This window comes from Marmota marmota, unplaced genomic scaffold (genome assembly GCF_001458135.2).
Source record: "Marmota marmota marmota unplaced genomic scaffold, marMar, whole genome shotgun sequence".
NCBI classification, from domain to species: domain Eukaryota; kingdom Metazoa; phylum Chordata; class Mammalia; order Rodentia; family Sciuridae; genus Marmota; species Marmota marmota.
Genome location: NW_026000005.1, coordinates 51,350,211 through 51,360,890, shown reverse-complemented (window position 1 = coordinate 51,360,890; position 10,680 = coordinate 51,350,211). Strand labels below are relative to the sequence as shown.

The 10,680-nt window shown below is 47.9% G+C and overlaps 1 long non-coding RNA gene across 1 annotated transcript in view; it reads left to right on the top strand.

Annotated features, from left to right (window-relative positions):
* LOC107138843 overlaps nucleotides 1-5,481 on the top strand; it is an 18,292-nt gene extending 12,811 nt beyond the window's left edge. The window contains exon 2 of the long non-coding RNA XR_001503062.2: nucleotides 5,129-5,481. This is a non-coding gene — a long non-coding RNA (uncharacterized LOC107138843). The remainder of the gene's footprint in view (nucleotides 1-5,128) is intronic.
* The last annotated feature ends 5,199 nt before the right edge of the window (nucleotides 5,482-10,680 follow it).

The following is a 10,680-nucleotide window of genomic DNA, read 5'->3' as shown; positions in this document are numbered from 1 at the left end:
ATAAGGCCTTATCCAATTTATGTCTCCTAATAACTTTTGAAAGTCATTAAGTGATTTGAGTTGATCTACTCGTATTTGAATTTTTGGTGGACGGACCATGGTTGAGGATAATAGAACTCCTAAATAATTAATTGGAAAATTTAATTGTACTTTATCTATTGCTATCTCTACATCTGTGGAGCCTAATCCCTTGGAACCTCTTTCTATAGTACGGCTGGAAAATTTATCATATAGGCTGGGTATTATTAGTAACTGTGCTATTCTATCTCCTGGTGAAATTACTGATATACCTCTTGGAGAGCTAGCTATCATTTTTATTTCACCTTCATAATCGGGAAGGGCCACCAAATGCCTCAGTCTGGCTGGGCACAAATAACGGAGCCGCCACGAAGCACTTGTAGGTTCAAACAGCAACTCTTTATTTCCAAACTCCACCAGCACACTCCACACACGCTCCCCGGGAACACCTCTCTCCCTCCGCTGGGCTCCGCGCACACTCTCTCGGAACCCAGCAAGAACTCAACGGGAACTCCAAAGTAGCGGGTGCCCAAGGCAGCAAGAGCCGCCCTATTGCTGGATAGCAAAGGTCTATATACAACTGAATATGCAGCTTAACTTAACCGTCATCATCTCATTGGCTTGCTGGCGTCACCTCTCAACCACTCCCTTCTGGCAAAATGCCGTGCGTCATCCCGACTCGGCTGTGGCCCTCAACAATGCTCTTCACCAGGAACCTGTGTGAACCTTTAACAGGACTCCCCAGAAAGTCTCAGGGTCAGAAAGCTGCAAATAAAAAGCAAAAAGGAACAAACCCACAAAAACACAAATGTAGGGAGTGTTCTGACCCCTGCCCCCGCTCCACCCCAGACAGCCTTCAACAGGGGAAATGAGTTGTAAGGGAATCACAGTTGTTCAAAATAGAAAATCAGTTTCTTTCTCCATCCCTTAAATGCTTACAAACGTAGCAAGTTGTAATTTGAAGAGTGACAGATCCCCCTGAGCCTGGGGAGGAGGAGGGAGAGAGGAAGAGGAAGAAACATGTGCCTTTTCAAAGCAAGTCACAGTGGCAGAGCAGCCTAAAGTGGACCACTGGGTGGCCCTGCCTCCTCATGTCACCTGTGATCGTGATTCACAGATGTCACCTCATCCAGGGTGGAGGGGCCACACAGGGCTGGTCTCCCACAGAAGCAGCAGGGTCACTACTTACATGCAGGGTTTTCCCCATGATTTCTAACTCTGTTGACTCTTTGTCCCTTTGCTAATTAAAGGGTTTGTTTTTTGTGATTGTTCTTGAGAGTAAGCAACAACACACAAATGTGGATGTAAAAATACAGCTTTCTATGTCTGAAAATTCAGAATAGGAAAAACAAAAACACCAAAATGAGAAGAAAGTAAGACATCGGCTAGTAATTTGCTACCCCCCCCCCCCCGCGCGTCCCCCCACGTGCTCTCCCTGTGTGGAGGCTGATCTCAGTGAACTCTGCAGCCGCGCACTGGGCCAATCTTCTTCTTCTTTCTCTCCATGCTGGGGATTGCACCCAGGGCCTTGCACATGCTGGGCAAGCCCCACCGCTGAGCTGCAGCCCAGTGCAGACATGATCTTCTGAAAGGAAGCCTATCTTTGCTAGGCTCTTGATTCACTTAAAAAAATAATTATTATGACGTTGCTTTTCTTCAAAAAAGGGAGAAAGGAAGTATTTTCTAAATAAAATTTAAAGTGTATTGTATTTATTGATTTACTCAAAATATATTTATTGAGCACATACAACACCCAGATTCTGCTCAAGACTGTGGGGCTCATGAGTAGAAAACAAAGAGACCAAATCCCTCCCCTAGTCATGCTTAGATTCTGCTGGAGAAAATCTGTCAATAAGCAAAGAATGAGCTCCTAAGAAGGTCTAGGGCAGGTGGGCACAGTGACGGTGCCTGTCATCCTGGCCACTCAGAAGGCTGTGATGGGAGGATGGCAAATCTGAGGCCAGCCTGGGAAAATCAAAAAATACAAAGGACTGTGGGTGGCATTCAGCGATAGAGCACCCTGGGTTCAATCCCAGTATGGGGTGGGGGTTAGTGGAGGGAGGGAGAAAGAAAGGGCCAAGGCAGAAGGTGGCGGCCGAGGGCTGGGAGCTGGGACTGGTGTTGGAGGGTCAAGAAGGCCGCCCGTTGGCCAGATCTGAAGATGGAGGAGGGGGTGTGAGGGACAGAGGGCTCCAGTGTCCTGGGGCAGGGCGTCCCTGGAGGACCAGCAAGGTGGCAGTGAGCGTAGCGTGGGAGGGGCAGGCGGTAAAAGGGATGAGGTTACATGGAGGCAGAGGCTGGTCAGGTGGACCTCACAGGCCACAGAGGGGATCTGGGCTTTTACTCTTAGGGAGGTGGAGAGACAGGGGACCTGAGCAGAGGGGCCCCTACCTGCCTCTGTCTTTGGAGGGTTCTAGTCCAGCAGACTGGAAGGCAGGCAAGCAGGGAGGCGAAGGCCAGTTCCTGGGTCACTGTGTCTCTGGGAATGGGGACTAAGCCGTGGCAGTGGCAGGAAGAGGACCGGATCTCCATGCCTCCTCTGGAGGCTGAGGACACAGGCTCGGCTGGCAGAGTGGGGAGGGCTCTCAGGAAAGACCCACTGCCTGTGAGCTGCTTCCCAGTCTGAGCATCTGCAAGAACAGGGATGATGCTCTGGAGCGAGGGAAGACAGGAGAGGTGGCTGGGGCACCAAACGGCCAGCTTCTGTGACGGTCACTGCCTTAAGCCTTTCCTCCTTTCCCAGGTAGGTCTTTGTTACCAATTTACAGTACAGCTGTGAAGTCCCTCTGATGCCTGGTGGGGCAACCGCCAGCTGTCATAGGCTTTAGATACTTCAGTATCTTCTGATTTCATTTTTGATTGACTCATGGGTTACCTAGAAGTGTGTTATTCACACTTTCCAAATATTGGGGGATCTTTGAGGCCTGTCTGCTTTTGATGTCCAGTGAGCCTGTCGTGGTGGAGAGCACATTCTGTAAGGCTTGGAATCTTTAAGCCTGTTGAGCTTGTCTGAAGGGGTCCTGATGCAGTGTGGGGCTCGCTGCTCTGAGTTCATGGTTCAGTGGGGATAATCTCTGGCGGTGTCAGAGACATCTGGGGATAACGTCACTGTTCTGGGTGTGCAGTAACCTGTGATGGAGATGCCACCCCTGACGTGCCTCATGGGGTGGGCTGTCCCCACCCACAGGAGACTGTGGAGGTCATTGCTCTGGAGATGGCAGCTCTCGCCTGAGATTCCAGGGTACTGGGATGCTTCATTTGCAGTGACCCCCAGCAGTGTGAGAAAATAAGCCAACTCCCAGAGCCATGAGTGTTGAACTGCTTGGGGTAAAACATCCCAAAGTCCCAGAGACATTATTTCAAGCTTTATGGATGTGTTCAAGAACTGTAAAGCAGAGGATTATTTGGAAAGGACGGTGTAGTGTAAACTCAGCTGCATAGACATATGGTTTGTTGGTGGAACTGGAGGCAGACCAGATATTTATCCTCAGTGAGGTGATGCTCTGAAGAAGCCTCGCATCCAAGGTGGGATTCAGAGTACCATGAGCAGTTGCGCAAATGTGCAACTGCACAACTAGAGGCCTCCATTAATACCCCACCCAATAGTATATGGCAGAAGCTTGGGCCAGGGTGCAACCTTTGGCCTTAACATGTCAGATGACTTTCACTTTCTGAGCCAGCTACTGTGAATCTGAGCGCCCCCAGGGGGATGGACCCCACAAGATTCCCCGGCTCCTAGCAGTGTAGTTCCCCACAACTCTTGGGGCCCTGCCCATGGCGGCTCAAACATGTCCTTGTAGGAAGGTATGACAGACAGACCCTAGGAAGCCCCCAAGTTCATGGCCTGAATAATCCCTTCCCCTGGAGTGGGTGGGACGTGGGACCTGCTTGTAACCAGTAGACTGCAGTCGGCCCCTCATGTCCATGAATTCTGCGAGTTCAACCAAACATAGATTGAAAATACCTGAGAAAAGAACAACAAAAGAATCACCCAGGGCCGGGAGAGCAGCTCAGTGGTGAGGTGCCGGCCAGGCATGAACGGGGCCCTGGTGCCATCCCAGCACCACACCCACAACAGGAGAAGTGAGTCAGGGCTGGGGATGGACCTCAGCGGCCGAGCACTTGCCTGGCAGGTATAGGGTCCTGGGCTCTGTCCCAGCGCCACAAAAAACAAAGCAAAACAAGAAATAACACAAATAAGAATGCACTTGGCTTCACCGCTGTTGGCCCCTCGGTTCCAATGTGTTGGGTCCCGGGAACACAGGCTCTGTAGATGCTGGACGCCACGCTGCCTTGTGGGGGGACAGGAGCAGCACGGGCTGGTATTTCCAGCCCGTATTTCCTTTCCGTATTCCCAGCACATACTGGTGTCACACAGGAGTGCTGGCAGAGGCCTCCCGATGGGTGGCAGATGCAGGGCCCTGGTCACAGTGCTGGGAGAAGGGGACAGATGAGCTGCCCAGCAGGCCCCCTGGGACCAGCCGGCGCCGGACCTTGCAGCCTGCCAGCACTGCTGTCCTGGTCCAGTGGCCAGGCCACGCCTAGACTTCTGATCCAACAGGACATGTGTGCTGTCTCTGGTGACGTGTCACACAGCAATGGGAGCTGACGCAGAGAGTCTTGGGACACAGCCCAGTTGGAAGAATGAGAGGGAACTTGTCCTCAGGGCGAGTTCTGTGACATGTTTGGGGTGACCGGGGCACTCATGGAGAGCATGGGAACAAGTCCCCGCTGGCCACCCTGGGACTCGGCAGCAGGGACCCACAGCGTGGAGGAGGCAGGGCTGGACGTGAGCCTGTGAGGAAGGATACGTTCTGGAACATTCTAGTACAGTTAATTGCTATGAAAAGGATTGCTGTTATTTTAACTTTTAAATTCAGTTTGGTTAGGTCAGATCTTAAAAATTATAAAGCAATACCTAAAATGTCATTCAGGAAAGTATAATACATAGGCACAGTTAAAAGCGACAGTTTAAGAGGGGACACGCATTTCCTTCCCACCTCAGTTCCCCACCAACGTTCCCCTGAGGCTGCGGGGTTGAGTTTGTACTGTGATCTGCTCGAGAGTTCAGTGGGCAACTGGGACCTTATTTTTATGTTCTTTTTGTTAGGTCAGTTGAGGTGGCTAAGGGACAAGGCACTAGGCAACAACCAATCAGGTGCCAACAGACAAGCAGTGATAACCACCTGCCAATCAGCGGGGTCTCCTGACTGATCCTGGAAAGACATGGAGCTCAGCAAGATCCCCGACCAACCCCAGGAGGACAAAGGATCCTAAAAACCTCCCTTTCATATCCCAAGCCCTCCCTTCCTGCCCTAAGCCCAATAAAATTCCAGTCCGGCTGAGCCTGGGTACAACTCCCCCGGACCCCCTCTGTTGGACAGAAGGGTCTCTTTCGGGAGTGAATCTCAATAATCTGCCTCCTTTTGGTCACCGGCGCCTGACCTTACACTTTTCACTTAACTATTTTAGTCAGCTTTTTTGCTGCTGTGACAAAAGGACCCTCCAGAACAATTATAGAGGAGGAAAAGTGTATTTGAGGGCTCACGACATTTTCAGGTCTCCCTCCATAGACAGCAGACTGCATTCTTGGGGCTCGAGGTGAGGCAGACCATCATGGCTGAAGACTGTGGCAGAGGGAAGCAGCTCACATGATCAGGAAGCAGAGAGAGACAAGTCTATACCCCAAAGCTACATCCCAATTCCCACCTCCTCCAACCACTCCCACATCAGTTGCCACTCAGCTAATCCCCATCCATCAGGGGATTAACTCACTGATTGAGTTAAGACTCTCACACCCAATCTTCTCCTCTGAATCTTCTCGCATTTTCTCACACATGAGATTTTGGGGGACACCTCCCATGCACGCCGTAATAGCAGTGTTGTTCTGCTGCTGCCGATCTGTTTCTGTCGGTGGCTGCAGGATCACCCATGTGCAGTGGACACATGTCCCTTGCCTCACCCTGCCCCAGGAAAACACCTCAGCAATCCTCCCGGCTAAGGCCAAGATGTCTCCATTGTCTCCTTTGTAAATGATGACTGCGGTGTCTCCCCCACACCTCCCACCCCTGGTGGGATAGGTGTAGGTGCATGCCTGTGCCTGTGCAGCGGCCCCCGGGAGAGCTAGAGAAAGCCCCAGAGCCTTTCTGGTGAGGTCTCTGCTCCTCAAGCCAAGGCTTTGCATGGGAGCCCAGGCCACCCTTCATCTCTGGGCTTTGGACCAGTCCTCCTGCTCCTTCCCAAGAAGAGCAGAGGGTGGCCTCTAGTGGCCAAGCTGACAAGCTGTCCCATCCCGGCAGGTGTGGCCCAAGCAGCCAAGACCCATCATCTACCTGGGGCTGGTGCCACCTGCCTCTTCCACAGACGTGAGGATAGAGGGTTGATGGCTCTGTGTGAGATTCCCGCGTTGCAGGGTTGACTTTCCTAAGAAAGAGGATTATTTTTGCAAAACAACTTGCTGGGTTTTCTGCAGGGCCTCCCTGACACCTTTGATATTTAGATCACTCTCTTTGAAGCACCTCCACAGACCTTTACTCTGTATTTGACATGCCAGTTGGGTACTTTCATTCTGTGACCTGCAGGGACACCGAGTCACAAAGCTGATCGGGGAGGGACAGCCCTGTTCTTACCTCTTTTAAATAATGCCTTTGCCTGAGAATAGTTTCATATTCACAGAACAGTTGCAAAGAGAGTGCAGAGGAGTCCCACATGCCCATGCGGTTAACCCTGTTGTTCTCATTATATAACGAACCCATGTCCACACACATTATTTTTAACTAAAGCTTATACCTACAGTCCTCCCCTAACACCCCTTTATATAGTCAGGACACTGTCTGGCATTGGGTTGTTACGGTTCCTTGCTCCTGTTGGCTGTGCCAGTTTTTCAGACTTTCCCTGTTTTTGATGACCTTGACACTTTGAAGACATATACATTATAGAATGTTCTCCATGTGAACTTGCCTGGCATTTTTCTCACAGTTAGACAGAGGTTATGGAATTTTGGGAGAGGACATGTGTGTTCTCAACATGTCTCAACATAGGAATATGCACCGTCCACAGCTCTGATGATGATGTTAACTGAGACCGCCTGGCTGAGCAAGAATTCGCCAGGTTTCTGCACTGAAAATTTACTTTTATTCTCTCATCATTTTTTTCAATCTTAAAAATTGTATTGTTTGCACTGCTGTCTGCTGATATATTTCTGTTAGTGGCTGCAGGATCACCCATGCAATCCACACAGGACAAATTTGGCATTTCAAAGTGTCCCACTTAGTTACTTTCAGTCAGTTTCCAAAGTTGCGCAGGCATCACCACTAGCTGATTCTAGGACATCTGCAGCTCCACCCCAGGAAGGCATAGCCGCCTGTCGGAAACCTACCCACGGCACTGTGGATCCTGTCCCCCACTCTGCCTTTGTCCCTGATGACTGGCCTTTCCTGGAGATCTCCTACTCATGGGGTCCCATGGAAGTGGACTTTGTGCCTGGCTGCTTCTGTACGGGGATCATCCTGCTGTGGACGTGTCAGGACCTCAATCCTCTAGGAGGAATAATGTGATATTGCTTGAATGGGCCTTTTTTTTGTTTGTCCCTTCATTAGATGAGGGGCATTTGAGTGGTTTCCACTTTGGGTTATTATAAATAGATTGCTTTATGCACAATTATATTACTCTAATTAAAAATATGGAAGAATAAAATATAAAAATGAAATTTTTATTTGTAAGAAGCAAACATAAATAATGCTGCTATGATCATTCATGTAAAAATTTTTGCATGGACATGTTGCCATCAGCTCTCTCGAGCATGCCCCTAGCAGTGGAACGGCTGAGTCACCTCGCCAGGTGATTTTATGCTGAACATTTTGAGGAGTACCTGTTCCCTCCCCACGGCTGCCCCATTTTCCATGTTTACCAGCAATGCCTGCAAGTTCCAATTTCTCACATCCCTGCCAACACTTGCCATTTTCTGTTTTTATTTTTATTATAGCCAGTTTAAGGAGTATGAAGTGGCATTTTTTTGTGATTTCTATTTGCATTTCCTTAATAACCAATGATGTTGAGCATCTTTCTTCTTTTATTGGCTGTTTATATACCTTTTTAAAAATTTTTTTTCATGGCTGGGGATGAAGTCCAGGGCTTTGCACCTGCTAGACAAGTTCTCCACCACTGAGATACAACTCCAGACCCCTAGATATCTTATTTATTTTATTTGTTATTTTCTTGTCTATTTATTTATTTACTGGTACCAGGGATTGAACCCAGGGGCACTTAACAACTGAGCCACATCCCCAGTCCTTTTTTTTTTTTTTTTTTAATTTTGAGACAGGGTCTTGCTAAGTTGCTTAGGTCCTTGCTTAGTTGCTGACGCTGTTCGCAAATTTGTGATCCTCCTGCTTTGGCCTCCTTAGCCGCTGGATTTCAGGTGTGCCTCACGATGCCCAGCCTATGTATCTTTTTTAAAGATGTGCTTACTCAAATCCTTTGCTCGTTGGAGCATTTGGGTTTTTGTTGTTGAGTTGTAAGAATTCTTTATATATTCTACATACAAATCCCTTATTAGATACATAATTTGCAAATATTTTCTCCTAAGCTATGCATTGCCTTTTGATGGCAAAGCTTTAAACCTTGATCAGGTCAAATTTATCTATTTTTTTTCCCTTTCTTTTTTTGGGTGGAGGTACTGGGAATTAAACCACTGGGTTACATCCCCAGCCTTTTTATTTTGAGACATGGACTGGCCAGGTTTCCAAGCTTGGGATCCTCCTGCTTCAGATTCTGAGTTACTGGGATTATAGGTAGTGCCACTGCACCTGGCTCCTTTTTATTTAATATTTTTTTTTTTGTAGTTGGACACAATATCTTTATTTATTTTTATGTGGTGCTGAGGATCGAACCCAGGGCCTCTCTCATAAGAGCAAGTGCTCTACCACTGAGCCACAACCCCAGCCCTCTTTTTCTTGCTTGTGAATTTGGTGTCATATTAAGAAACCATGGCCTGATCCAAGGTCATGACAATGTCAACCTATGTTTCCTTCCTGAAGTTTTGTTCAAGCCTCTGGTCCACCGTGAGTGATTTTTCCGGGTGGGGTGATTTTCCCAGCTTCATTCTCCGGCATGTGTAGCCAGTTGTCCAAGCAACATTGGTTGAAAGACTGTTATTTCCCCATGGAATGGTCTTGGCACCTTGGTTGAAATCAGCTGACTGTTGATATTGGGGTCTATGTCTGGACTCTCAACTCTATTGATCCGTGTGTACCAGGGGCCCACATTATGCTTTGAAGGTAGCCCTTGCTGCTCTGTCACTGAACTGGTTTTTAAAATGGACGTGTTTCTTCCTCCTCTCTCCCCTTTCTTCCCTAATCTCTCTCCCTCTCAGATCTCAGGGGAAGCAGGATTACCCCATCCTAGGCACAGATTTATCTTGTCCTTGAGTACACGTCCCCCCCCTCCCCTATAGGAAGGAAGCATTCCAGACTTTGGGGGATGGCACCAAAGATCTCAGAAATGACATCTCCTAAGTTAACTCCAGAATCACAATGGAGAACATCACCTCTGTAAAAGCCCCCTCTTCCTGCTGATGCCCAGAGTCACAGACTCTGGGGCAGGAGTCCCGTGTTTCCCCTCTGCCAGCAAAGCAATAAACCTTCTTTTTCCTTTTCCTCAAAACCATGTCCTCATTATTGGATTGGCCCTGGGGATGAGGACCGAGCTTTCTGGCATTGGTGCACACATACCAGTTCCACACTGCCTTGGTCACTGTAGTTCTCTAGCTACATTTGAAATCAGGAAGTATGAGTCCTCCAGATTTGGTCTTCCTCTTTCAGGATCATTGTGGCTACTTGAGGTCCCTTCCATATACATTTTAGGGTCAATTTGTCCATTTCTTTCTTTTTTGGCAGGGTCCTGGAAAGCAAACCCAGGGCCTCACCCATGCAAGGCAGGTTCTCCACTGAGTTCTGTTCCTAACCCTCAGCTTGTCCAGTTCTGGGGAAAAAGGGGGCATTTGGAATTCTGATACTGATTACTTTGAATCAGAGTTCAATCTGGGAAGTATGGCCATCTTGACAATATTAAGTCTTCCCATCCATGGACATGAGCCGTCTTTCCATTTTTTCAGGTCTTTAATCTCTTTCAATAATTTTGTTTGTTTGTTTTTAGTGTACAAGTGTTAGAAATTTTGGTTACATGTTTCCTAAGTATTTAAAATATTTTTTTAGTTATAGGTGAACACAATATCTTTATTTTATTTTTATGTGGTGCTGAGGATCGAACCCAGTGCCTCACACACTCTAAGTGAGCGCTCTACCTCTGAGCCACAACCCCAGCCCCTATTCCTAAGTATTTTATTCTTTGGTAAGCTATTACAAATGGATTTTTAAAAATTTCATTTCTAAATTGTTCATAACTAATGTAGATAAAGTATAACTGATTTCATGTGTTGATCTTTGTCCTTCAACTTTTATGACCTCATTTATCCTAATAGCTTTGTGTCTATGTTCTTTAAAAGTTCCCATGTATGCAATCATGTCATCTCCAAATAGAGATGGTTTTACTTCTGCCTTTCCAGTGTGAACCCTTTATTTAATTGTTTTGTGTAACCACCCCAGCCAGGTCTTACAGTCCAACGCGAGTGACAGTGGTGGGGAGAGATTCCACCTTCACCGC